Source organism: Hyla sarda, chromosome 8, assembly GCF_029499605.1.
Source record: "Hyla sarda isolate aHylSar1 chromosome 8, aHylSar1.hap1, whole genome shotgun sequence".
In the NCBI taxonomy this organism is placed as follows: Eukaryota; Metazoa; Chordata; class Amphibia; order Anura; family Hylidae; genus Hyla; species Hyla sarda.
This window is the reverse complement of record NC_079196.1, coordinates 231,815,897-231,843,653: the sequence shown is the minus strand read 5'-3', so window position 1 is coordinate 231,843,653 and position 27,757 is coordinate 231,815,897. Positions and strand designations below refer to the sequence as shown.

At 46.1% G+C, this 27,757-nt stretch overlaps 1 protein-coding gene across 5 annotated transcripts in view; it reads right to left on the bottom strand.

Moving 5' to 3' along the window:
• The window catches only part of LOC130283886 (uncharacterized), a 67,474-nt gene that overhangs the window by 23,897 nt on the left and 15,820 nt on the right, over positions 1 to 27,757 (bottom strand). For 3 of the 5 annotated variants that reach the window (XM_056533538.1, XM_056533536.1, XM_056533537.1), the window contains exon 2: positions 24,358 to 24,525. The exons of the other annotated variants lie outside the window; for them this stretch is intronic. The gene's annotated coding sequence lies outside the window, so the exon portion shown is untranslated. The remainder of the gene's footprint in view (positions 1 to 24,357; positions 24,526 to 27,757) is intronic. 5 annotated transcript variants of the gene reach the window in all.

The window sequence follows — 27,757 nt, the reverse complement described above, 5'->3', positions numbered from 1 at the left end:
AGATCGAGCAATAACAGGTGTGTTATGGCCTCAGATGTCCTGGGCCGCACTAGCGCTCCGCTGAACGGATTAGCGTGTCTCTATCTTTCAAGGACAGGTGCGTGTTGCACGCTGAAACCAGTTCGTGATAAGGATCTGTGATTGCAATTATTTAACCTTAAAACGAGGAATTACCAGTAAGTGAGGGTCATAAGCTGGTGTTTATTAAGTCCCTGCCCTTTGTACACACCGCCCGTCGCTATAAGCGATTGGATTAGTTAGTGAGTTGGTTAGTGAGGTCCTCGGATCGGCCCAGGCGGGGTAGGAGAAGGCCCTGGCAGAGCGCAGAGAATTTAACGATCATTGTTGAAATTTGCATTAAGCATGTATTTAGCTACTGCTAAACATCCAAAAATTATAGGCCCAAGGCCTGAGGCACCAGGGAGGCAAGTAGTTCCTGAAAGACACAGAATGAGTCTGGAGCAGTCATTCACAGTACCCAAGAGGGTTTCATAACCCCTTACATTTAAAGATCAATGTTAACATTTGCATTAAGCATGTATTTAGCTACTGCTAAACTTCAAAAAATGATAGGCCCAAGGCCAGAAGCATCAGTTTTCCCCATATTAGGAGCATAGTTGTCCCCCAGATTAGGCACCATAGATGTCCACCAGATTAGGAGCTTAGTTGTCCCCCAGATTAGGCAGCATAGTTGTCCCCCAGATAAGGAGCATAGTTGTCCCCCAGATTGGGCAGCATAGATGTCACCCAGATTAGGCAGCATAGATGTCCCCCACATTAGGAGCATACTTGTTCCCCAGAGTAGGCAGCATAGATGTCCCCCAGATTAGGAGCATACTTGTCCCCCAGATTAGGCAGCATAGATGTCACCCACATTAGGAGCATACTTGTCCCCCAGAGTAGGCAGCATAGATGTCCCTCAGATTAGGCAGCATAAATGTCCACCAGATTAGGCAGCATAGATGTCCCCCCCATTAGGAGCATAGTTGTCCCCCAGATTAGGCAGCATAGATGTCACCAGATTATGCAGCATAGATGTCCCCCCCATTAGGAGTGTTACGCCTAGCGCTCCGGGTCCCCGCTCCTCCCCGGAGCGCTCACGGCGCCTTTCTCCCTGCAGCTCCCCGGTCAGCGCTGACCGGGAGCGCTGCCCTGTCATGGCCGTTGGGGATGCGATTCGCACAGCGGGACGCGCCCGCTCGCGAATCGCATCCCAGGTCACTTACCCGTTCCCGTCTCCTGCGGTCATGTGCTGGCGCGCGCGGCTCCGCTCTCTAGGGCGCGCGCGCGCCAGCTCCCTGAGACTTAAAGGGCCAGTGCACCAATGATTGGTGCCTGGCCCAATTAGCTTAATTGGTTCCCATCTGTTTCCTGGCTATATCTAGTCTCCTCCCTTGCACTTCCTTGCCGGATCTTGTTGCCCTAGAGCCTAGTGAAAGCGTTTTTGTGTGTTTATACCCTGTGTACCAGAACTTTGCTATCTCCCCTGACTACGAACCTTGCCGCCTGCCCCCGACCTTCTGCTACGTCCGACTTTGCTTCTGCCTACTCCCTTGTACCTCGCCTATCTTCAGCAGCCAGAGAGGTGAGCCGTTGCTAGTGGATACGACCTGGTCACTACCGCCGCAGCAAGACCATCCCGCTTTGCGGCGGGCTCTGGTGAAAACCTGTAGTGTCTTAGAACCGGTCCACTAGCACGGTCCTCGCTATCCCTCTCTGGCACAGAGGATCCACCTCCTGCCAGCCGGCATCGTGACAGTAGATCCGGCCATGGATCCCGCTGAAGTTCCTCTGCCTGTTGTCGCCGACCTCCCCACACTGGTCGCCCAGCAAGCCCGACAGATTGCCCAACAAGATCACCAGCTGTCGTACTTGACCACCATGACTCAGCAACTCCAGTCGCAGCTACAGCAGATTCAGTCTCAGCTACAGCAGCAGCAACCATCTCCTCCGCCAGCTCCTGCACCTCTTCCGCAGCGAGTGGCCACTCCTAGCCTCCGCCTGTCTTTGCCGGACAAATTTAATGGGGACTCTAAGTTTTGCCGTGGCTTTCTTTCCCAATGTTCCCTGCATCTGGAGATGATGTCGGATCTGTTTCCTACTGAAAGGTCTAGGTGGCTTTCGTAGTCAGCCTTCTGTCTGGAAAAGCCCTGTCATGGGCCACACCGCTCTGGGACCGTGATGACCCCGTCACTGCCTCTGTACACTCCTTCTTCTCGGAAATTCGAAGTGTCTTTGAGGAACCTGCCCGAGCCTCTTCTGCTGAGACTGCCCTGCTGAACCTGGTCCAGGGTAATTCCTCCGTTGGCGAGTACGCCATACAATTCCGTACTCTTGCTTCTGAACTTTCCTGGAATAATGAGGCTCTCTGCGCGACCTTTAAAAAAGGCCTATCCAGCAACATTAAAGATGTTCTGGCCGCACGAGAGACTCCTGCTAGCCTGCATGAACTCATTCATCTAGCCACTCGCATTGACATGCGTTTTTCTGAGAGGCATCAAGAGCTCCGCCAGGAAAAAGACTTAGATCTCTGGCCACCTCTCCCACAGTCTCCACTGCAATCTGTGCCTAGGCCTCCCACCGAGGAGGCCATGCAAGTGGATCGGTCTCGCCTGACCCTGGAAGAGAGGAATCGCCGTAAGGAAGAGAATCTTTGTTTGTACTGTGCCAGTACTGAACATTTTCTGGTGGATTGCCCAATCCGTCCTCCACGTCTGGGAAACGCACGCTCACACTCAGCTCTCGTGGGTGTGGCGTCTCTTGATGCCAAGTCGGCTTCTCCACGTCTCACGGTACCTGTTCGGATTTCCACTTCAGCCAGCTCTCCCCTCTCAGCCGTGGCCTGTCTGGACTCTGGAGCTTCTGGGAATTTTATTCGGGAGTCCTTTGTGAATAAATTCCATATTCCGGTGACCCGTCTTGTCAAGCCACTCCGCATCTCCGCGGTCAACGGAGCCAGGTTGGACTGTACCATACGTTTCCGCACGGAGCCCCTTCTTATGAGCATCGGATCTCATCACGAGAGGATTGAACTTTTGGTCCTCCCCAATTGCACCTCGGAAATTCTCCTTGGACTTCCCTGGCTTCAACTTCATTCCCCAACCCTGGATTGGTCCACTGAGGAGATCAAGAGTTGGGGGTCCTCTTGTGCCAAGAACTGTCTAAAACCGGTTCCCAGTAACCCTTGCCGTAACTCTGTGGTTCCTCCTGTATCCGGTCCCCCTAAGGTCATTAAGGACTCTGCCTGCCACAGGAAATGCCCCTCCCCCCCTCCCAGGCAAGCTTCTGTGTCCCCTCATGGCCCTCGTCCTGGTGTCACACTGCCCCGTGCCAGGTCTCGCCCTCTGCCCTCTCTCCCCATTCCTACTCCTGCGGTTCTGCCTGCCGTTGAGGAATCCCTCCTTCCTTTCCCGGTGTCCTCATCCCAGGGGAGGCAGTTACCCGATAAAGAGAAGGGGAGACCTAAGGGGGGGGGTACTGTTACGCCTAGCGCTCCGGGTCCCCGCTCCTCCCCGGAGCGCTCACGGCGCCTTTCTCCCTGCAGCTCCCCGGTCAGCGCTGACCGGGAGCGCTGCCCTGTCATGGCCGTTGGGGATGCGATTCGCACAGCGGGACGCGCCCGCTCGCGAATCGCATCCCAGGTCACTTACCCGTTCCCGTCTCCTGCGGTCATGTGCTGGCGCGCGCGGCTCCGCTCTCTAGGGCGCGCGCGCGCCAGCTCCCTGAGACTTAAAGGGCCAGTGCACCAATGATTGGTGCCTGGCCCAATTAGCTTAATTGGTTCCCATCTGTTTCCTGGCTATATCTAGTCTCCTCCCTTGCACTTCCTTGCCGGATCTTGTTGCCCTAGAGCCTAGTGAAAGCGTTTTTGTGTGTTTATACCCTGTGTACCAGAACTTTGCTATCTCCCCTGACTACGAACCTTGCCGCCTGCCCCCGACCTTCTGCTACGTCCGACTTTGCTTCTGCCTACTCCCTTGTACCTCGCCTATCTTCAGCAGCCAGAGAGGTGAGCCGTTGCTAGTGGATACGACCTGGTCACTACCGCCGCAGCAAGACCATCCCGCTTTGCGGCGGGCTCTGGTGAAAACCTGTAGTGTCTTAGAACCGGTCCACTAGCACGGTCCTCGCTATCCCTCTCTGGCACAGAGGATCCACCTCCTGCCAGCCGGCATCGTGACAAGGAGCATACTTGTCCCCCAGATTAGGCAGTATAGATGTCCCCCAGATTAGGAGCATAGTTGTCCCCCAATCAGCACGGGCCGGTCAGAGCCAATCAATCAAAGGGCCATATGTGGCAAGCGGGCCGTACAATGCCCAGGTCTGCCCCAGAGGGTTTCATAACCAACCACAATAGAGAAAATGTTGTTGTAGCAGCATGGTCAATCTACTCAGACCCATCTGTCATTGGTGGCTGGAAATCCTGACTGATCCATCCCTGATTCATCTTGACAAACGTCAGTCTCTCCACATTTTTAGTGGACTGACGAGTTCGCCTTGGGGTGACTATGGCCCCGGCCGCACTAAACACCTGCTCTAATGGCACATTACTGGCCGGGCAGGACAGCTTTTCCAGGGCAAAACTCCGCTAGTTGCGGCCATAAATCGAGTTTGGCTGCCCAGAAGTCCAGCGGATCTTCAATGGTTGTTGGCAGGGTCATGACGAGGTATGCCACCACCTGCTGGTTCAGGTCCTGCTCCATGTCCACCTGCTGCTGACCAGCTGCTTCACTATGCGGCTGAAGGAAGCTACTCATCAGCGACTCTAGACTCAGGCTGCTGCTGATTGAGCCGGTACTGCTCCTGCCACCCCTCCCCAGCAGCCGTGGCAGTGGAAGGTGAGTGCAGAGGGCCCCCCGAGTCAGATCTGCGAGTGGATGGACCATGTGGCCGATAGGCATCGGCCAACCGACTACGTAAAATCTCTCTGTAGTAGGTCAGTTTGTCCTCCCTCTCAGTGGGTGTAAAAAAGGCCCCCATTCTGGGCCGGTAGCGAGGGTCTAATAAGGTGGAGATCCAGAAGTCATCGCGCTGACGAATTTTGAAAATTCGGGGGTCACTACGCAAGCAACTCAGCATGCATCGTGCCATTTGTGACAGTGACTCGCTGGGACCCCCTGCCTCCACCTCCACTGCATACTGCCACGGTGTGTCCCGGTCCTCTGTCTCGCCTCCCTCGTAATAACCCTCCAGCTCCTCTGGCTGCTCCTGCTCCTCCTCCTCCTCCTCTCCTGTCCAATGACCAGAAACACCGCCCATCTCATCCACCGTAAACTGCGCTCCGCTCTGCCACTCATCATCCTCCTCCAGTTCATCCCCCACAGGACTCATGTAGCCTATTGATGTAGGCGCAACGTCTCCATTGCCGTGACCAGCCATGTTTTCAATCATTTTTTGGAGTAAATGTAGGAGTGGAATTACGTCGTTCATGGCATAATTTGAGCGACTAACAAAAAATGTGGCTTCCTCAAAGGGCCTCAGCAAACGGCAGGTGTCACGTATGAGCTGCCACTCGTTCACATTGAAGTTACACAGGGGAGTACTCCTATCTGCTTGTATCATCAAAAAATCTGTGATAGCTTTTCTTTGTTCGTATAGTCTGTCCAACATTTGGAGGGTGGAATTCCAACGTGTTGCAACGTCACAAATGAGACTATGTTGTGGGATACCGTTCTGACGCTGCAGCTCAAGCAAAGTGTGCTTGGCGGTGTACGAGTGGCTGAAGTGCATGCACAGTTTCTTTGCCATTGTCAGGACGTCTTGCAAATGGGGTGAAGACTTGATGAACTTCTTGACAACCAGATTCAACACGTGTGCCATGCAGGGCGAATGGTTCACACTTCCTTGTCGCAGCGCGGCCACAATGTTCTTCCCATTGTCGGTCACCATGGTTCCCATTTCCAGATTTCGTGGAGTAAGCCATACTCGGAATTCTTCCCTAATGAACTTTAGCAGTTCCTCCCCTGTGTGACTCCGTTCTCAAAGGCAAACCATGTGAAGGATGGCTTGACACCGCTGTGCCCTACACACGTGGTACGATGAAGGGCCACTGAGATTTGGACGTGCAGTGGAGGCCGAGGACACGGGGGAGGAGGAATAGGAGTCGCACGCTGTAACAGGACCAACTGCCTGGGAGCGAGAGCGTGGAGGAGGAAGCGGTGTGACCTGTCCAAGTTGCTGTTGTGGCTGTGCAGGAACCACATTTACCCAGTGAGCCGTAAAAGACACGTATTGTCCCTGCCCGTAGTTACAGCTCCACATGTCGGCGCTGCCGTGCACTTTTGAACACACCTACAGGCTCAAGAACTAGCCCACCTTCTCTTGTACAAACTTATGCAGGGCTTATGACGGTTTGGGACTTTCCACCTCGGCTCGGCACAAGCCATCAATTCCCTGAAAGCTGCAGAGTCCACCAGTTGGAAAGGGAGGGACTGCAACACCAGCAACTTGGACAGGAGCACATTCAACTTCTGCGCCGTTGGATGAGTGGACGCATACTGTTGTCTCTTGGACATGGCTTCGCCGATCGATTGTTGGAGGAATGGCTGACTAAAAGCAGGAGAAGCAGGAGCATCTGGAGCGACAGAAGGAGGGTTTGACACAATGCTCCCTTCGGCTGAGGTGGTGGAGCCTTGGCTGGATGACGTAGGGAGCGGATGGCCACTGGGTGATGAGGCAGGCTGGACCACTACATCGGAGCCACGGTTATCCCAGGCCGCTTTATGGTGGTTAATCATATGTTGACGCAGGGCCGTGGTGCAGAGATTGGGACCCTGGCCACGCTTCATTTTCTGCCCACAGATTTTGCATGTGACTACGCTAACGTCCTCCAGATTCTTTATGAAGAACAACCACACCGCAGAGTAGCTGATTTTCCCACCCGTAGTTTGCACTATTTCACTGCTATTGGCGCCGTCTCCAGGAACCCCTGTTCCACTACCTCCCTGAATGGTAGCTTGCCGCGAAGCAGGTGGTCTCCCCCTGGCACGTTTGTCTCCTGAATTTCCACTACTGCCACCACCACGCTGATTGCCAACCGTGCTACCGCCTTGCTGCCTCATAGACAAAGAGCAGATCTCTTCTCCTGATGATGATGAAGCCCCTTCTGCACCCGGCTCCCAATTGCGATCGGCTTCATCATCATCAAAAGATGTGTGCACGTCACTGATGTCCTCCTCGTGTTCCACAACAGTGTCTGCCTCAGGACCCTGAACAATTGAAACACCGCCTCCCACGTCACTCTCCTCATCACTACTTGGCCGCCTTGCGGAGCAAACGACACATGTCTCCTCATATTCTTGGCTGCCCATTAGCTGCTGATTGTCCTCTATTACATCGTCCTCAGTAAATAGTGGAGCTGAACCCAAAGCATGAGATACTTCATTGGGAGAGGGAACAGCATAGGACAAAGGCAATGGGATTACGGGGACTGCTCCCGGGCCATGCCAACTGAGGGTTACATAGTTACATAGTTAGTACGGTCGAAAAAAGACAAATGTCCATCAAGTTCAACCAGGGAATTGAAGGGTGGGGTGTGGCGCGATATTGGGGAAGGGATAGGATTTTATATTTCTTCATAAGCATTAATGTTATTTTGTTCCAGAAATGTATCTAATCCTGTTTTAAAGCTGTTAATTTTTCCTGCTGTGACCAGTTCCTTAGGTAGACTGTTCCATAAATTCACAGTCCTCACGGTAAAGAAGACGTGTCGCCCCTTGAGACTAAACCTTTTCTTCTCCAGACGGAGGGAGTGCCCCCTCGTCCTTTGGGGGGGTTTAACCTGGAACAGTTTTTCTCCATATTTTTTGTATGGGCGATTTATATACTTATATACGTTTATCATATCCCCCCTTAAACGTCTCTTCTCAAGACTAAACAATTGTAACTCCTTTAATCGCTCCCCATAGCTAAGATGTTCCATGCCCCATATTAGTTTAGTCGCGCGTCTCTGCACCCTTTCCAGCTCCGCAGTGTCCCTTTTATGAACATGCGACCAAAACTGAACAGCATATTCCAGGTGAGGCCGTACCAATACTTTATAAAGGGGGAGTATTATGTCCCTGTCCCTTGAGTCCATGCCTCTTTTGATACATGACAATATCCTGCCGGCTTTGGAAGCAGCAGCCTGACATTGTGCTATTCTGTAGTCTGTGATCTACAAGTCACCCAGATCCTTCTCTACCCGTGACTCTGACAGTTTAATCCCCCCTAAGACATACGATGCTGCAGGTTATTAGTATACACAGCCCCCCTTCTATATACACAGTCCCCCTCTATATACACAGCCCCCCCCTCTATATACACAGCCCCCCCTCTATATACACAGCCCCCCCTCTATATACACAGCCCCCCCTCTATATACACAGCCCCCCTTCTATATACACAGCCCCCCTAAGATATACGACGCTGCAGGTTATTAGTACCCAGATGCAGAACTTTACATTTATCCACATTGAACCTCATTTGCCAAGTGGAGGCCCAGACACTTAGTCTATCCAAGTCATCTTGTAACTTATGCACATCCTCTATATACACAGCCCCCCTCTATATACACATCCTCTATAGACTGTACCCCCCTCTATATACACAGCCCCCCCTCTATATACACAGCCCCCCCTCTATATACACAGCCCCCCCTCTATATACACAGCCCCCACTCTATATACACAGCCCCCACTCTATATACACAGCCCCCAATCTATATACACAGCCCCCCTCTATATACACCTCCTCTATAGACTGTACCGTGCCACAAAGCTTGGTGTCATCTGCAAAGATAGAAACAGAGCTGTTAATACCATCCTCTATATCATTGATAAATAAATTAAACAACAGCGGTCCCAGTACTGACCCTTGGGGTACACCACTAATTACCGGGGACCAATCAGAGTATGAATCATTGACCACCACTCTCTGGGTACGATCCATGAGCCAGTGTTCAATCCAGTTACAAACTAAAATTTCCAAACCCAAAGACCTTAACTTACCTGTCAGACGTCTATGAGGGACAGTATCAAACGCTTTAGCAAAATCCAGAAACACTATATCCACAGCCATTCCTCTATATACACAGGCCCCCCCTCTATATCCACAGCCCCCCCCTCTATATACACAGCCCCCCTCTATATACACAGCCCCCCCTCTATATACACAGCCATTCCTCTGTCAAGGCTTCTACTCACCTCTTCATAAAAGCAAATTAGATTGGTTTGACAACTTCTATCCTTAGTAAACCCATGCTGGCTATCACTTATAATACTATTATCCCCTATGTATTCCTGTAATCCCTTATAAGTCCTTCAAACAATTTACCCACAATGCATTTTAAACTTACCGGTCTATAGTTTCCTGGGGAAGACCTAGTGCCCTTCTTGAAGATTGGCACCACATTCGCTTTGCTCCAGTCCCTTGGCACAATACCAGACACCAGAGAATCTCTAAATATCATGAACAAGGGTACAGATATTACTGAACTTACCTCTCTAAGAACTCTTGGGTGTAGTCCATCTGGCCCTGGAGATTTGCTTACATTTACTTTACTTAACTTACCTTGTACAATCTCTACATTAAGCCAGTTCAGTACATTACATGATGTGTTACCAGCACTGACCTGTACATGATGTGTTACCAGCACTGACCTGTACATGATGTGTTACCAGCACTGACCTGTACATGATGTGTTACCAGCACTGACCTGTACATGATGTGTTACCAGCACTGACCTGGCCAATGTCAGCTCCTTTTTCCATAGTATATACAAAACTAAAGAACCCATTCAGTAGCTCCGCCTTCTCTTGATCGCCCGTGACAACCTCCCCATTATCATTATTAAGGGGTCCTACATGCTCTGTCCTTGTTTTTTTTGCATTTATATATCTAAAAAAATATTTAGGATTAGTTTTGCCTTTTTTGGCCACCTGTCTCTCGTTTTTAATTTTTGCTGTTTTTATTACATTTTTACAGATTTTATTAAGCTCTTTGTACTGTTTAAATGTTATCGCTGACCCATCAGATTTGTATTTTTTGAAGGCTATTTTTTTGTTGTTTATTGCTCTTTTAACATAATTTGTCAGCCATGTAGGATTTAGTTTTAATGGTTTATATTTGTTCCCCTTTGGTATATATTTAGCTGTATAGTTATTTAGAGTTGATTTAAAGATGTCCCATTTACCTTCTGTATCAGTATTTGAGAACACCTCCCCCCAGTCTATGTCCTGTAGTGCAGCCCTCAGCCCAGGGAAGTTTGCCTTTTTAAAGTTATATGTTTTTGCCTTCCCCGCCTGTCTTTGTTTTTTACATTTTAAGTCAAAAGTAACTATATTGTGGTCGCTATTACCAAGGTTTTCCCGCACAGTTACATTACCAACCAGCTCTGCGTTGTTGGAAATGATCAGATCCCACAAGGCATCACTTCTTGTTGGGTCCTCCACAAACTGGCCCAGAAAATTATCCTGCAATAAATTTAGGAATTTTCTCCCCTTTGTAGTTTTAGCCAACCCCCGACCCCAATCCATATCTGGATAGTTAAAATCTCCCATTATTACCACTGTACCTGCCCGGGCGGCCTCTCTATTTGTTTATACCTTCTATCTCTTCAGTGATATTAGGGGGTCTGTAGATTACACCAAATATTATTTTTTCAGTATTTCCCTCCTTTTGTAATTCTACCCACAGTGACTCCACATCCTCAGAATCATCACACACTATGGCATCGTTCACACTGACTTTCATACCACTTCTTACATACAGACAGACTCCACCACCTTTTCTGTTCATTCTATCCTTGGGGAACAATGTAAACCCCTGCAGATTAACAGCCCAGTCATGCGAGGAGTCCAGCCATGTCTCAGTGACCCCAACTATATCACCAGCCATGTCTCAGTGACCCCAACTATATCACCAGCCATGTCTCAGTGACCCCAACTATATCATCAGCCATGTCTCAGTGACCCCAACTATATCACCAGCCATGTCTCAGTGACCCCAACTATATCACCAGCCATGTCTCAGTGACCCCAACTATATCATCAGCCATGTCTCAGTGACCCCAACTATATCACCAGCCATGTCTCAGTGACCCCAACTATATCACCAGCCATGTCTCAGTGACCCCAACTATATCACCAGCCATGTCTCAGTGACCCCAACTATATCACCAGCCATGTCTCAGTGACCCCAACTATATCAATATGTTCCTCCAGTATCAAGGCCTCAAGCTCCCCCATTTTATTTGCTAGGCTTCTGGCATTTGTGAACATACACTTTACATTTCCATCCTTTATGTTATTGGGGTTAATGGGATTCAAGGGTGTAAGTTTTATTTTCCTATGAAGCTTATTCCTATTAACTATTCTAACCCCTCCCTCCGCTCCACCCCCAGGTACATTTATAATTCCCACCTCTCTATCTACACTATCTTCCCCCTCTTTGCTGTAGGTTCCCTCCCCCCAAGTCCCTAGTTTAAACACTCCTCCACCCTTCTAGCCATCTTCTCCCCAAGCAAAGCTGCACCCTCCCCATTGTGTCTGAGGAACCCACCGACTCTTGACTGGGGTTGTCAGATGTCGCTTGTGATGATGGGGATGAGTGTGCAAACCAATTGACGAGGAGAGATGGGTCGACGACACGACCGCTGGGTGTTAACGGGAGCTCAGGCCTATTGCTGCGACTCCTGCTGCCACTCGCCCCAAGTCTGCTGCCAACTCTGCCTGACATATGTAGGCCTCTGCCCCTTCTCTGTGCATGTCCTGGCACTTCCCTGCCTGACATACTTAGTGCGTTTATGAGGGTATAGAACAGCAGCAGGCGATTACTTACGGCTGTCCTTTCAAAGTATATAGGCCCTAGACAGAATAACAGTTACTAAATAGTACACTCCTTTGTTGTATGTATGCCCTTTGCAATGATGAGCGCACTGGTATGCGTATTTCTACACAGAAAAAAAACAAACATTTTTTTTTTTTATATACACCAGCCAGTGTATACTAATGTGTGGAATAGCACTAAATTTAGCACAGAGACAGAATAACAGGTAGTAAATAGTACACTACTTGGTTGTATGTATGCCCTTTGCAATGATGAGCGCACTGTTAAGCGTATTTGTACGCAGGAAAAACTTTTTTTTTACTTTAATACACCGGCAGGTATATAACGTGTGGTATAACACTGAATTTAGCACAGAGACAGAGTAACAGGTGAAAAATTGTAAAAAGGCAATAAAGTCCACACTAAAATGACTTATTTCTGAACAGCAGCAGGACCCAACTAGGAAGCACCACAGAAATTTTATTTTTTACAGGGATTAAACCCTAAATTGAACTCTGTCACACAATTGTGAGAATCAGATTTGTGGAGCAACAGAAAAAATTCAATTGGGCTGAAAAAAGAGGAGATTAGATGCTCCATCCAGGTAAAACAGCTGTGAGATCTATGACGCAGGTGACTGCTGTTCCGCACCTCTATGCCTGCTATATGGAGTAAGGAGAATACGAGGTTTTGCTAGAATCGTTCTTGGTCAGAACTGCAGCAACACTGGGCCCTGTGTCTTTCCCTAATGCTGATGTCACCGCTACTCGTAGCGGTCGGATTCTGTATAACGCCATTGTATGCGATCAGCACACAGACGTGCAGTCACTTCCTTTCCCTATCTCGTGTGGAGAAGATATGACCAGAGGCAAGATGGCCGCCGATTATATAGGGGCTGTGACATCACAGGGGTCAGTGAATACTGATCTCACACGTGATTCAGGGTCAGCCCGCCTACCTTCATTCCCACCGCTGTTTCCCGCCCTCCCATATTCCCCTGCCCCATGTACTCACATGTGGATCCACCATCTTAGGTCTCCAATAGCCTGGAACGCTGTAAAAAGGAGTTTAATTAAGCGATTCGCGCGATAGAATCGCGGCGATATTGGTATTCGTTGCAAATCAAATTTTTCCTGAAATTCGGAACAAATTTGGGTTCGTCAACTTTGATTCGCTCATCTCTAATCAAAATGTATAATAACAACCTGTTAGTTTTTGAATTTATGCTGAGAAGCAAGTAGATCAAAATACAAATTGTGGATGTGCGACCATGTCTGTCTTCTCTACTTGAATTCACATCAAACTCTTTATTCAGTTGCCGTAGGAAACATCACACGGACTCAAGTAACGTGACGCGTATAAAGCACTATGGGATTCCAATGCTGCATCCGATGCTCTAAACGAACGCCGTGTGCAGCAGGGAGATCGCCGGGGTTCCCAGCGGCAGGACCCCCGCGACCAGACATCTTGTCCCCTATTCTTTGGATAGGGGATAAGATGTCTAGGGGCGGAGTACCCCTTTAAGGGTTGTTTCCCTATTGGTGGAAGTTGGTCATGTGCTGCCCTATCCGACTATCCCTATCCGGCTGTCAAACCCTACTGCTCACGCGCTAATGGTTCATACAAACGCAACAAAGATAACTCATCCTATGAAATTCTGCCCATAATTATCTCCCAGTCTACTAGAACTAAGGGTCAACCGATTGACTCTCTCAGGAATCCACTAACATATCCACATCAACCATTCACCTCCCGGAGAAATTCCTCGCCATTATGGTATCAGAGGTAATACTATTAGGCCTCTATAATATATATGGGTATCACTATAGAGCTATACCATCCAAAATAAATGAGTCACCTGATTGGTAACCGCAGAAATTCACATCAAATGACTTTATTATGTTCTCAATAATACGAACAATTAAACTCACTGTTGTATCAAGAAAAATGATGAACAATGCGACAATAAACTATAAAAAAGGGATAAAATATCCAAATCAGTTCTAATGTATACATTATAAGTCTCTGAGCAAGAGGGAAGAAGGAAAGAATAGAGAAGGGAAAATAAAATAAAAAAAAGTGAGAAAAATTTGGAAGAAAAAAAGGAAAAAATTCAAAAAAACTAAAAGTGAAAAAAAAAAGAAGAGGAGTAAGAAGAAGAGATGCAGAAGCAAGAGTGAAAGAGAAGGGAAAGACAAGCAAGGAGAAAAAGAACAAAGGAGAGAGAAAAAGAGGAAAACAAAAGAGAAAAGGAAAATGACGGGGAAATAATGAGAAAAATGGGAAAGGCAAGCAAAGAAAAAAGGTGGAAAAAGAAATAAACAGAGATCAAAACACATTGACATATATGGCTTTAGACTAATGTCTATATTCAACCCCTTAGGGTGCATGGTGTTCAGGGAAGCACATGACCAGCTTCCACCAATTCTTATGGGATTTTCGCCCCAATATTTATTTTTAACAGCATACAATATTAATCAGGTCTCGGGTTTTCCCAGGTTGCAGTGTGTCGAGACCTGACATCAGTAGTCAGGTGATCAGATGGAGCCAGTCCTGCTTCAATGGGTAGAGCGAGCGCTGGGTGCGAGAGAGATCAATCTGAAATAGCTGTATGCACCCTGGTTAGAAAACACTGGTCTTCTGAATGGGAGAACAAAATCCAACAGGTAATACCCAGTCCTGGTAGGTACGAACTAAAATCACCTTATGGTGGATAACCCCTTTAAGTTCTTCCAAAAAACATTGCAACTGATGAGATACCCATTCCACACGAGAAAGTTATTGTTTATGTAGCGGAACCAAGTCTCATACCATCAAGAGGTGTATCCATATCAGTCCTTGAAATCCAACATATACATGTTGGCATAGGTGGGCACCATATTAGAGCCCATGGTTGTTCCAATGTTTTGGACATAGAAGTCATCCCAAAACAAAAAGTAATTCTTTCTGAGGATGACTCCCTGTAAGTCCACAACAAGGAACAGGCTTCCCGCAACAACTCTGTCTTAGACAGTCTTAGACAGTCAGCAACAGCTGGTAAACCTTTGATGGGTTCAATAGAAGTGTAGAGATGGACAACATCGAAGGACACCAGCATGAATCCTGGAGTGAAATCTCAGGATTTTATCAAGGGGGGATTTTGTAGATTGTTATGGATCTTTGGGAGACAATATAGGACCAGAGTCCTAGGATAGTCCTGAATCAGATATGTCTCCAATTCCTTTGTGAAGGATCCCTATCGAGTTTTTGATACACATGGTTGTCCACCAATTGCCTGTAAATCTCAGACAGATATTGGGGGGTGTCCAGTTATTCGTTCTCAGATTATGTAATTTTCTGGACCTTTCTTTAGTATTTAAAGGGGTACTCCACTGCTCAGCATTTGGAACAAACTTCCGAACTCTGGAGCCAGGAGCTCGTGACATCATAGCCACACCCCTTCATGATGTCACGCCCCGCTCCCTCGATGCAAGTCTATGAAAGGGGCTGGGGCTGTCACGCCCCCTCCCATAGACTTGCATTGAGGGGACGGGGTGTGACGTCATGAGGGGGCGTGGCTATGACGTCACAAGCTCCCGGCTCCAGCGTTCGGAACAGTTGGTTCCAAACGCTGAGCAGCGGAGTACCCCTTTAATGTCTCTAGTTACAAGCTGTATAAATACTTCAATACCATTCTCCGTTTTCGGTGGCATAAATGTGATCTCATTAAATATACCCGTTGTTTTTAACGGTAGTTCAGAAAATGACATAACACCACTTTCTATTTGCATCTCCTTGTCCTGGAAGTAACCCTTTAAACACAAGTGATGAATGCCTCGGAGATTTGTGATGTGGACATTGGAACTGCATTCGATATTTTATCCCTTTTTTTTTTGGTGTTTATTAGATTCATGGGGAGTAACAACATATAGAGGATGTTTTTTTGTCACATACGGCACAGCAGATCGGATGTAAGGGAACCTCTCGCCACGGTAACCTTAAAGGGGTACTCCACTGTCCCAGTGTCTGGAACATTTAGTTCCAAATGCTGGGTATGGGCTACGGGGGTGGTGATGTCATACCACGCCCCCTCAATGCAAGTCTATGGGAGGGGACTTGCATTGAGGGGGTGTGATGTCATGAGGTGCGTGGCCTCTACGTCACGACCCCTGCACCCAGCGTTCTGAACTAAATGTTCCGGACACTGGGGCAGTGGAGTACCCCTTTAATCATACTCCTGCTTTAGATATATTCATTTTCAATTGTATTAGAAATGTAATAATTGTCACATTGTTTATCGTTTGATTAATTGTTCATATTATTAGGACAGAATAAAGTCATTTGATGTGAATTTTTGCAGTTACCGTTATGTGTCTCATTTATTTTGGATATTATAGCTCTATAGTGATACATAAATATATATATATATATATATATATATATTTATATATATATATATATATATATATATATATATTATATATATATACATACATACAGCTAATAGTATAGTATAATATGCCATAATGGCTAGGAATTTGTCCCATGATGCCATTTATCCGACAACTTTTAAGTATTTGGGTTAGTATCCTCTGACGCCGCACACAGGCAGAGTGACAATGTTTACAAATGGGGATAGGAGACATGTTACGGAGCTGCTTACATCCATTTCAGGTATGATCGGTGAGTGATTATGGCTATTTCCTGTTGGAGTTCCCTCCAACTACAAGACCCATGATGCCTTGTTTGTAAGTGTGAGGTCACTTTTCTTCCTCCCACACATTAGCCCCCCCACCCATTGAAGCACACTTGTGCTCCCATGTTGTGCTGTAAAAAGTAGACACATGTTTTCTAATCAGGTTGCCTCCAGCTGTTGCAAAACTACAATTCCCACCCACAGAAACGCTCCCTTTTATCACCAGACTAGTGATGTAATGTCTCTGGCCACACTGTAACCTGGGAAAACCTGAGACTTTACTCATTTTGCATATTGTTAAAAAATAAACATTGTGGCAAACATCACATAATTGCGAGACCATTCATCAAACACAGGTACAGACACTATGTTATGAACTACACTAACGTTACAGCCCCTGTAGCATAGTCAAATAAAAACATTTCCTGGAATACTCCTTTAATGTTATATGTAAAGATATGTAAACTATCAGGTCTCCATGACGACCATGTCTTGTTTTTATCTGAACCAATAGGGGATTTATAGAGGTGCGGTTACAATCTATGGTAACCTGTGACACTTGAGTCAATGAATGATAACTGGTGTATATTTAAAGGCACTTTATTTACTTGAATGCTTGACAAAGAATTGATACTAGCCGAAACGTTGCGGATTGGGGAACCAATAAAATACTACAGCTTTTCGGATAAATCTGGAGTTCTTCACTTTGATGCTGCGACCAGGACTGTGTTTATGTTATTTATGACATACGTATGTGCTGGGGTTGTTATTAGGGTGATGTCAGTTTGGCGTTTGTGTGTTTGGTTTTTGTGTGTTTTTTGGGATTTGCGTGTTTGTGTGTTTTTTGAGGGTTTCAGTGTTTGGTGCTTGTATGTTTTGTTTTTGTGTGTTTGAGTGTTTGGACTTTGGAGTTTGTATGTTTGGGATTTGTATGTTTGTGTGTCTGTTTGTTTTTGTATGTTTGTGTGTTTGGAATTTGTATGTTTATGTGTATGTGTTTTTGTGTGTTTGGTGTGTTTGGTGTTTGTACGTTTGTGTTTTTGCTATTTGTGTGTTTGGTGTTTGCGTGTTTGGTTTTTAGGTTTTTTTGGGGGGGATTTGCGTGTTTGTATGTGCGTATTTTTTAGGGGTTTCTGTGTTTGGTTTTTGTGTGTTTGGATGTTTGTCTGTTTGGAGTTTGTATGTTTGGGATTTGTGTGTTTGTGTTTTTGTATGTTTGTACATTTGTGTGTTTGTCCGTTTGTGTTTTTGTATGTTTGTGTATTTGGTGTTTGTACAATTGCTATTTGTGTGTGTTTGGTGTTTGCGTGTTTGGTTTTTGTGTGTTTTTGGGGGATTTTCGTGTTTGGGCGTTTGTGTTTTTTCTGAGTTTGTGTGTTTCGGGTTTGTATGTTATATGAGTACTTGGATGTATTTTGCATCTATATGTTATTTGTATTATTGTTATGTTGCTGTATTTTTATAATGTTTTAGACTTTTAAATAAAAGAACCCAAACCGCCTGTAGGTGTCACTCAACAACTGCTGAGATTCCTCATTATCATCGTGATGCGATAGTGAAAGAGAAACTAAAATCCATCCACAAGGACGTTACGTAGGAGCAGACGCCCCCTGTATTACCAATCCCACCTGACCCAGGATTACTGAGACCACCTGTCTCTACCTGGACCTGTTTCTTATTTACAGCCTCATCCCCTCCACATCTAGAGCTCAGCATGAGACAGGTAAGTACAGAACATCTGGGGCTGCAGGAAGTCCTGACTGGTTTTGGCTCAAAAACTGCAGTGACAATAAAAAAAGAAAACAATCAGCAGTGAGTGATGTCTGGGCGCAGGTCACACTTTGTTATAAGTCTCTGTCAAAGGTGTCTGCCCCACCGAGAGCAGGAGACATATACAGGAAGAGAGAAGAGATGACGTGTATACAGGGGCGGGGGGGATGTATAGAGGATCGGGGGGGGGGGGGGGGGATGGTGTATAGAGGAGCGGGGGGGGGGGATGGTGTATAGAGAAGCGGGGGGGGGGAAGTTGTATAGAGGAGCGAGGGGATGGTGTACAGATGAGCAGGGGGGATGGTGTATAGAGGAGCGGGGGGGGATGGTGTATAGAGAAGCGGGGGGGAGAAGTTGAATAGAGGAGCGGGGGGGAGAAGTTGAATAGAGGAGCGAGGGGATGGTGTATAGATGAGCAGGGGGGATGGTGTATAGAGGATCAGGGGGGATGGTGTATAGAGGATCAGGGGGGATGGTATATAGATTAGCGGGGGGATGGAGTATAGATGAGCCGGGGGGATGGTGCATAGATGAGCGGGGGGGGGATGGTGTATAGATGAGCGGGGGGGGGATGGTGTATAGATGAGCAGGGGGGGATTGTGTATAGAGGATCAGGGGGGGGATGGTGTATAGATTAGCGGGGATGGTGTATAGATTAGCGGGGGGGATGGTGTATAGATTAGCGGGGGGGGATGGTGTATAGATTCGCGGGGGGGATGGTGTATAGATTCGCGGGGGGGATGGTGTATAGATTCGCGGGGGGGATGGTGTATAGATTCGCGGGGGGGATGGTGTATAGATTCGCGGGGGGGATGGTGTATAGATTCGCGGGGGGGATGGTGTATAGAGGAACGGGGGGGATGGTGTATAGATGAGCGGGGGGGATGGTGTATAGGGGAGCAGGGATGGGGGGTGTATATAGGAGTCGGGGGGGGGCAATGTAGATAGGATCGGGGGTGGTGGTGCACAGTGTTGCAGGGGGGTGGTGTGAAGCTCTTACAGGGTGTCACCACATTTCTGACCTGACAGGTTATAACATACTGATCAGTTTCGGCCAAAAATAAACATTTCCATCCAGTGCCTACAGGGGGCGTCTTTCTGGATGTTTCTGCCTTTATCTCGTCATTTAGTCCATACATTGGAGTATTGTGATGCGGGGTCTTGGTTATTAACGTGACCTCGTGGTAATAATCCAATATGGAGGCCATCTTGTCATCTCGTCGTTGAGGTTCTGACTTTCTTATTATTTTCAGAAAGGTTTTGGCAAAAAACATTTCCATGTGGCCATCTGCTCCCGAGACCATGAGGTCAACTTCACATGGCTCAAAGACCTGATGGACCGAAACTGTAAACCCAAAGTGAGAGATGTGACCGCTGTCAGTGTGACCAATGACTCCTCCCACTTCCGTCAGGAGATGTCACAATACACATTCGCCGTCCTGTATCACACAAGAAGACGAGGAAGAATCAACATCACCGACGTCACCGACTCCCTGTACGATGAGGAGCTAAGATTTCTTCATGAAGAGCTTGGTGAGTATCTGTCTGTCTATCTCATATCATATCTATCTATCTCATATCTATCTATCTATCTCATATCTATCTATCTATCTATCTCTCTATCTCTCATATCTACATATCTATCTATCTATCTATCTCTCTCATATCTATATCCTATCTATCTATCTATCTCCTATTTATTTATTTATTTATATAGCGCCTACAGATTCCACAGCGCTTATAATTATGGGGTACAAACAAAGACAAGTATCAGACATAATATTACACAATAACTATTCAAACAAGAGGTGTGGGGATATGTTGGGGATATGTTGGGGGATATGTTGGGGGATATGTTGGGGGATATGTTGGGGGATATGTTGAGGCCAATTAGAGAATGTTATAGGCCTGTCTGAAGAGATGTGTTTTTAGGCCACATTTGAAGCTATGGATGTTGTTGTTGAGTCTGAGGGATGGAGGGATAGCATTCCTGAGAACCGGTGCAGCACGAGTGAAGTCTTGGAGACGGGAGTGAGAAGTTCGGATTATAGAAGATGTTAGTGTGAGATCATTAGCAGATCGGAGAGAACGTGTAGGATGGTAGACGAAGATGAGAGAGGAGATGTAGGGAGGTGCAGCATTGTGGAGAGCTTTGTGTGTGAGACTGAGGATTTTGTACTGTATTCTGGACTGAATTGGTAACCTGTGTAGTGACTGGCACAGGGAGGAGGAGTCAGTGTAGCGGCTGGAGAGGAAGATGAGTCTGGCTGTGGCATTAAGGATGGACTGGAGAGGAGAGAGTTTGGAGAAAGGAAGGCCTATTGGTAAAGAGTTACAGTAGTTGAGGAGGGAGTGAATCAAAGCAATAATGAGAGTTTTAGCAGTTTCAATAGTGAGAAACGGGCGGATTCTGGAAATGTTTTTGAGATGCAGGTGACAAGAACGTGAAAGAGACTGAATATGGGGAGTGAAAGACAGATCAGAGTCAAGTATAACTCCAAGACAGCAAGCCTGCTGCCCGGGAGTTATGGTAGTACCACATACCGAGATGGAAATGTCAGGGTTAGGTACAATATCAGTTGATGGAGAAAAAAACAAGAATTTCTGTTTTAGAAAGATTTAGTTTCAGATATAAAGAGGACATGATGTCTGAGACGGCAGAGAGACAGTCACTGGTATTCTGTAGGAGTGCAGGGATGATGTTGGCGGAGGAGGTATAGAGTTGGGTGTCATCAGCGTAGAGGTGGTACTGGAAACCAAATCTACTGATTGTTTTTCCAATGGGGGATGTGTAGAGTGAAAAGAGTAGAGGACCCGGGACCGATCCCTGGGGAACCCCGACAGCAAGGGGAAGAGGAGAAGAAGTAGAGCCAGAAAATGAGACGCTAAAGAAGCGGCCAGAGAGATAGGAGGAAAACCAGGTGAGAGCAGAGTCCTTGAGACCGATTGAGCGGAGACTACTGAGGAGGAGTTGGTGATCCACAGTGTCAAAAGCCGCAGACAGGTCCAAGAGAATCAGTAAAGAGAAATTGCCATTTGATTTGGCCGTCAGAAGATCGTTAGTGACTTTGGTTAGGGCCGTTTCTGTGGAGTGAAGGGAGCGGAAACCAGACTGTAAGGGGTCAAGGAGAGAGTTCTCGGAGAGATAGCGGATAAGGCGGGAGTAGACCAAGCGTTCCAGGAGTTTGGAGATAAAGGGGAGATTTGAGACAGGTTGATAGTTGGCTGCACAGGACGGGTCCAGAGATGGTTTTTTCAATAGTTGAGTTATGATAGAGTGTTTGAAGGAGGAGGGAAAGACCCCAGAAGAGAGGGAGTGGTGAAAGATTTTAGTTAGGTGACAGCTGATAGCAGGAGAGAGAGACTGGATGAGTTGTGAAGGCATGGGGTCACTAGAGCACTTAGTGGGGCGGGCGGAGGAGAGGAGCCTGGAAACCTCATCCTCCGTTACAGGCTCAAAAACTGAGAGTGATGAAGAGGAGACGTGGCTGGGAATTGGATCAGAACTTTTAGGGGACTGGGAGAGGATTTCATCACGAATGTCATCGATTTTAGTTTTGAAGCATTTAGCCAGGTCTTCAGCACAAAGATCAGTGATTGGGGTCTGTACTTTAGGCCGAAGGAGAGAGTTGAATGTGTCAAAAAGGCATTTTGGGTTGTTAGACAGAGAGGAAATGAGGGAGGTAAAATATGTTTGTTTGGCGAGATGAAGAGCGGAGTAATAGGATTTAAGCAGGAATTTATAGTGCAGATAGTCTGAAGAAGTCTTAGTTTTCCTCCACAGACGTTCAGCACACCTAGAGCATCGCCTGAGAAAGCGGGTTGTTAGCACGTGCCAGGGTTGCTGCCGTCTGTGTCAGGAGGTTGGTATTTTAGAGGGTGCCATTTGATCCAGGGTAGACTTGAGGGTGTCATGGTAATGTTTGGCTGCTAGATTAAGGCAGGAGAGAGAAGATATTGGTGATAGTGAAGATTGTAGAATGTCTATAAATTGACTGGTGTTTATGGCACGCAGGTTTCTTTAAGTGTACAAGGTTGGAGTGTCCAGAAGAGGATAAGAGTTACTGATAGAGAAAGAGAGAAGGTTGTGGTCAGAGAGAAAGAGAGAAGGTTGTGGTCAGAGAGCTCAAAAGGAGAATTAGTGAATTTAGAGACAGAGCAAAGTCTAGAGAAGATCAAGTCCAGTGTATTCCCATCCTTGTGTGTGGGAGAGTCAGTAAGCTGTGAAAGGGCATAGGAGGAGGTTAGAGACAGAAGCCGAGAGGCAGAAGAGGAGATTGGGGTATCGATGGGGCTATTAAAATTGCCCATGATGAGTGTAGGTGTTTCTGAGGAAAGAAAGTGAGGGAGCCAGGTGGCAAAATGATCCAGGAACATTTGGGGAGAACCAGGAGGACGATAGATGACCGCCACTCTGAGAGACAATGGGCGGAAGAGCCTGAGGGTGTGGACCTCGAAAGAGGGAAACGTGAGTGAGGGTAATGGGGGGATGACTTGAAAAGTGCATTGTGGGGCTAGAAGCACCCCAACTCCTCCACCATGCCTGGTGTCAGATCTAGGGGTATGGGAAAAGTGAAGGTCACCATAAGATAAAGCAGCGAGAGAAGCAGTGTCAGAAGGTTGTATCCATGTTTCTGTGAGAGCCAGCAGATTAAGAGAATTAGTGAGAAATAAGTCATGAATCTGGGTGAGCTTATTGCACACAGATCGAGAGTTTAGGAGAGCGCAGTTAAAGTTTGTAAGTGGTTCCGCAAGAGGCAGGTAGTGTAGTGCAAATATTAGTGAAAGGTGGGTCAGGGTTAGGAGCAATGTCCCCAGCAGCTAAAAGCAGAAGAAAGAAAAGGGAGAGCAGATGGCTGGGTGAAGTGATGGAGCGACTTCTGTGCTGTACCATGGAATGAGGTGACTTTGGGTGGTTTATGATGGTGAGCAGTGCATGCGAGCAATACATAGGTGAGGGAAGGAGACATGGACAGATGTATATAGAGTCCACCGGAGAAATTGGTGGGGGATAGAAGAGAAAATGTATCGCAATGATGTAAATAATAAGTGAGTGCATGTTTGTGTTTAGTTTTTTTCTGAAAAAGAGTGACTTACTTTTGTAGTTATAATGTTGAGTTAGTTACCTTTTGTTCCCTTCTGGTTCAATTCTGGTATAATTCTTGATGTCACACTTAAGAAGCACTTTAGATAGCAGCTTTAGATGTCTCCAGACCTAAGGTCAACAGACCTGTAGCCTCTGATATACAGTGCTAGGGTAAGCCAGAGAATTGGCAGAGGAGTGCAATCAGGTGTGAAACAGGGTGGGGAGCAATAAAGTTTGGGGAATAAAGTTAAGAAAAAAATAAACAGTTTGGGATCACTCAGGGGAAATAAAATGTGATCAAACAAAATAGAAACACTAACCAGATAACAGTAATAAATATACATGACAATGCAATAATGGGAGAATGGGAGTACACAATCACAGGATGAGTGACAGACCAGGTTGATTATTTAAATACAGCTAAATAGATATGCAGTGGTGAGAACAAATGATGGTGGTAGTTGTTCAAGAAATGAATGATGACATACCAGGTTGATTATCTATCTATCTCATATCTATCTATCTATCTATCTCATATCTATCTATCTATCTCATATCTATCTATCTATCTATCTCTCATATCTATCTATCTCATATCTATCTATCTATCTCATATCTATCTATCTATCTCATATCTATCTATCTATCTCATATCTATCTCATATCTATCTCTCATATCTATCTCTCATATCTATCTCTCATATCTATCTCATATATCTATCTCATATATCTATCTCATATATCTATCTCATATATCTATCTCATATCTATCTCATATCTATCTCATATCTATCTCATATCTATCTCATATCTATCTCATATCTATCTCATATCTATCTCTCATATCTATCTCATATCTATCTCATATCTATCTCTCATATCTATCTCTCATATCTATCTCTCATATCTATCTCTCATATCTATCTCATATCTATCTCATATCTATCTCATATCTATCTCATATCTATCTCATATCTATCTTTCTATCTATCTATCTGTCTATTTCTCCTATGTGTCATACCTTCTGTGTCCTCCAGGGAAGGACAATGTGATTGTGGTGATCGATGATCTGGAGAGTAGCGGTGAGGAGGACAGGACCAGGATTCTTTCCAGTCAGGCGTCTATCGGTGAATTTTCCAGCGAGCTCCTCCTCTTCACTGAAGATGATAAGAAGAGTTCTTCTCCGGAGCTGCAGAAGAGACTGGAAACACTAAACAATGTGCTGAAGAAAGGTGACCTATGGGTTTATAGTGATAAAGGTACAGGTAGTAGGGTGCCCCCTAGAGGTCAATCTATAGTTGGTAGGGACAGTCCATTTACTTCATGAGACTCAATCGGCCGACACTTCGTCATCATCTCCCAATCATTTCATTGAATACTTGCCAGACACTTCCCCGCACTGACCGGAGCGATGACCTCATCCCATCTGCCCGGGGATCCTGTCCCGGCACCTCACAGGCTGCAGCCCTGAAGAGATGATCCAATCATTAAGGGGGCAGATGAGATGAGGAGATTACTATTGGTAATTAGTAATTTTTTTTCTCATTGGCCACATTGGGGCATTATTCCTATATAGGGGCACAGGAGATATTATTACTATATGGGGGCACAGGAGATATTATTACTATATGGAGGCACATGAAGAATTATTACTATATGGAGACACATGAAGAATTATTACTATATGGGGCACAGGAGATATTATTACTATATGGAGACACATGAGGAATTATTACTATATGGGGCACAGGAGATATTATTACTATATAGAGACACATGAAGAATTATTACTATATGGGGCACAGGAGATATTATTACTATATGGAGACACATGAGGAATTATTACTATATGGGGCACATGAGGAATTACTACTTTATGGGGGCACAGGAGATATTACTATATGGGGGCACATGAGGAATTATTACTTTATGGGGGCACATGAGGAATTATTATATGGAGACATGAGGAATTATTACTATATGGAGGCACATGATGAATTATTACTATATGGGGGCATAAGGGACATTCTTACAATATGGGGCAAAAAGGGGCATAATTACTATATTAGAGCACAGGAGGGTATTATTCCTGTATGGGGCACAAGGAGGCAATATTACTATATGGACTACAGGAGGCATTATTACTATATGGAGTACAGGAGGTATTATTACTTCATGGGGCACAGGAGATCTTATTCTTATATGGGGCACAGGAGGGAATTATTACTATATGGAGTACAGGAGGCATTATTACTTCATGGGGCACAGGAGATCTTATTCTTATATGGGGCACAGGAGAACATTATTTCTATATGGGGACACAAGGCATTATTACTGTGTAGAAGCATTAGTGGTACTGGCCTCTCACCTTCACAGGCCCCTTTAAGACTACCAAAGAGCATTTAACCCTTACAGCTGCTGCAAATACTGACCTCTCCAATGTCTCCAATTAATATCTCACTTTTATTTCCAGCTAAATATTTAAAAAGAAAAACAAAAACAAGGAGAAAAGTAAGTAAGGGCGGGGTCTGCCTTAATTCTACAGGCGGGCTGGGGTCTGTCTCCACTCTACAGCAGGGGCGGGGTCAATCTACATTTTAAAGTAAGGGCGGGTCTGCCTTAATTCTACAGACGGGCTGGGGTCTGCCTCCACTCTACAGCAGGGGCGGGGTCAATCTACACTCTACAGCAGGGGTGGAGTCTGCCTTAATTCTACAGGCGGGCTGGGGTCTGTCTCCACTCTACAGCAGGGGCGGGGTCAATCTACATTTTAAACTAAGGGCGGGGTCTGCCTTAATTCTACAGGCGGGCTGGGGTCTGTCTCCACTCTACAGCACGGGCGGGGTCAATCTACACTCTACAGCAGGGGTGGAGTCTGCCTTAATTCTACAGGCGGGCTGGGGTCTGTCTCCACTCTACAGCAGGGGCGGGGTCAATCTACATTTTAAAGTAAGGGCGGGGTCTGCCTTAATTCTACAGGCGGGCTGGGGTCTGCCTCCACTCTTTCCCTCGATGTTTTCTCTCCTCTGCTCCCATGAGACTTAATTAGAAGTCTCTAAACATTTCTGCACAAAGCTCAGTAGGGGATTTGTTCTATGGCAATCGATAAGTCTATTATCTGTTTCTTGTACAGGAATAAAACATAGAAGGGTCCATGAATCCCCTGACGCTGAGCACCACAGACTTTTTCTATCAGAAGAATTCAACACAACTTCATCTTTTTGGACTTATTAATCTGTGACTTCTAATGGGTCATCTGTATAGACCGTTGCCGGGTGATCTCTATAAATGTGCCCCAAATCCTTCTGCCCCACAGACTACGCCGGCAAATCCACAAGTAAAAGAGGCCAGGAGACCATTGTGTCATATCTACCACGTACTCATTCTCTATATATATGTCGGTGCTACAACAGGTGCCTGGTGCCCGGTGGGAAGCGGACTTTCTCTTCCTTCCAGCATCGGTTGGACAGTAGTTTATTGTGTATCCAATAGTGAGCAGTGATCAAATATATGAAATATATAATTGTGCCTGGTATATAGATGACATCATTATCCCCAGTATATAGATGACATCATTGTCTCTGGTATATAGATGACATCATTATCCCCAGTATATAGATGACATCATTGTCTCTGGTATATAGATGACATCATTGTCTCTGGTATATAGATGACATCATTATCCCTGGTATATAGACAACATCATTATCCCTGGTATATAGACAACATCATCATCATCATCATCCCTGGTATATAGACAACATCATCATCATCATCCCTGGTATATAGACAACATCATCATCCCTGGTATATAGACAACATCATTATCCCTGGTATATAGACAACATCATCATCATCATCATCCCTGGTATATAGACAACATCATCATCATCATCCCTGGTATATAGACAACATCATCATCCCTGGTATATAGACAACATCATCATCATCATCCCTGGTATATAGACAACATCATCATCATCCCTGGTATATAGACAACATCATCATCCCTGGTATATAGACAACATCATCATCCCTGGTATATAGACAACATCATCATCATCCCTGGTATATAGACAACATCATCATCCCTGGTATATAGACAACATCATCATCATCCCTGGTATATAGACAACATCATCATCCCTGGTATATAGACATCATCATCATCATCCCTGGTATATAGACAACATCATCATCCCTGGTATATAGACAACATCATCATCCCTGGTATATAGACAACATCATCATCCCTGGTATATAGACAACATCATCATCATCCCTGGTATATAGACAACATCATCATCATCCCTGGTATATAGACAACATCATCATAGTTACATAGTTAGTACGGTCGAAAAAAAGACATATGTCCATCAAGTTCAACCAGGGAATTAAGGGGCGGGGCGCGGCGCGATATT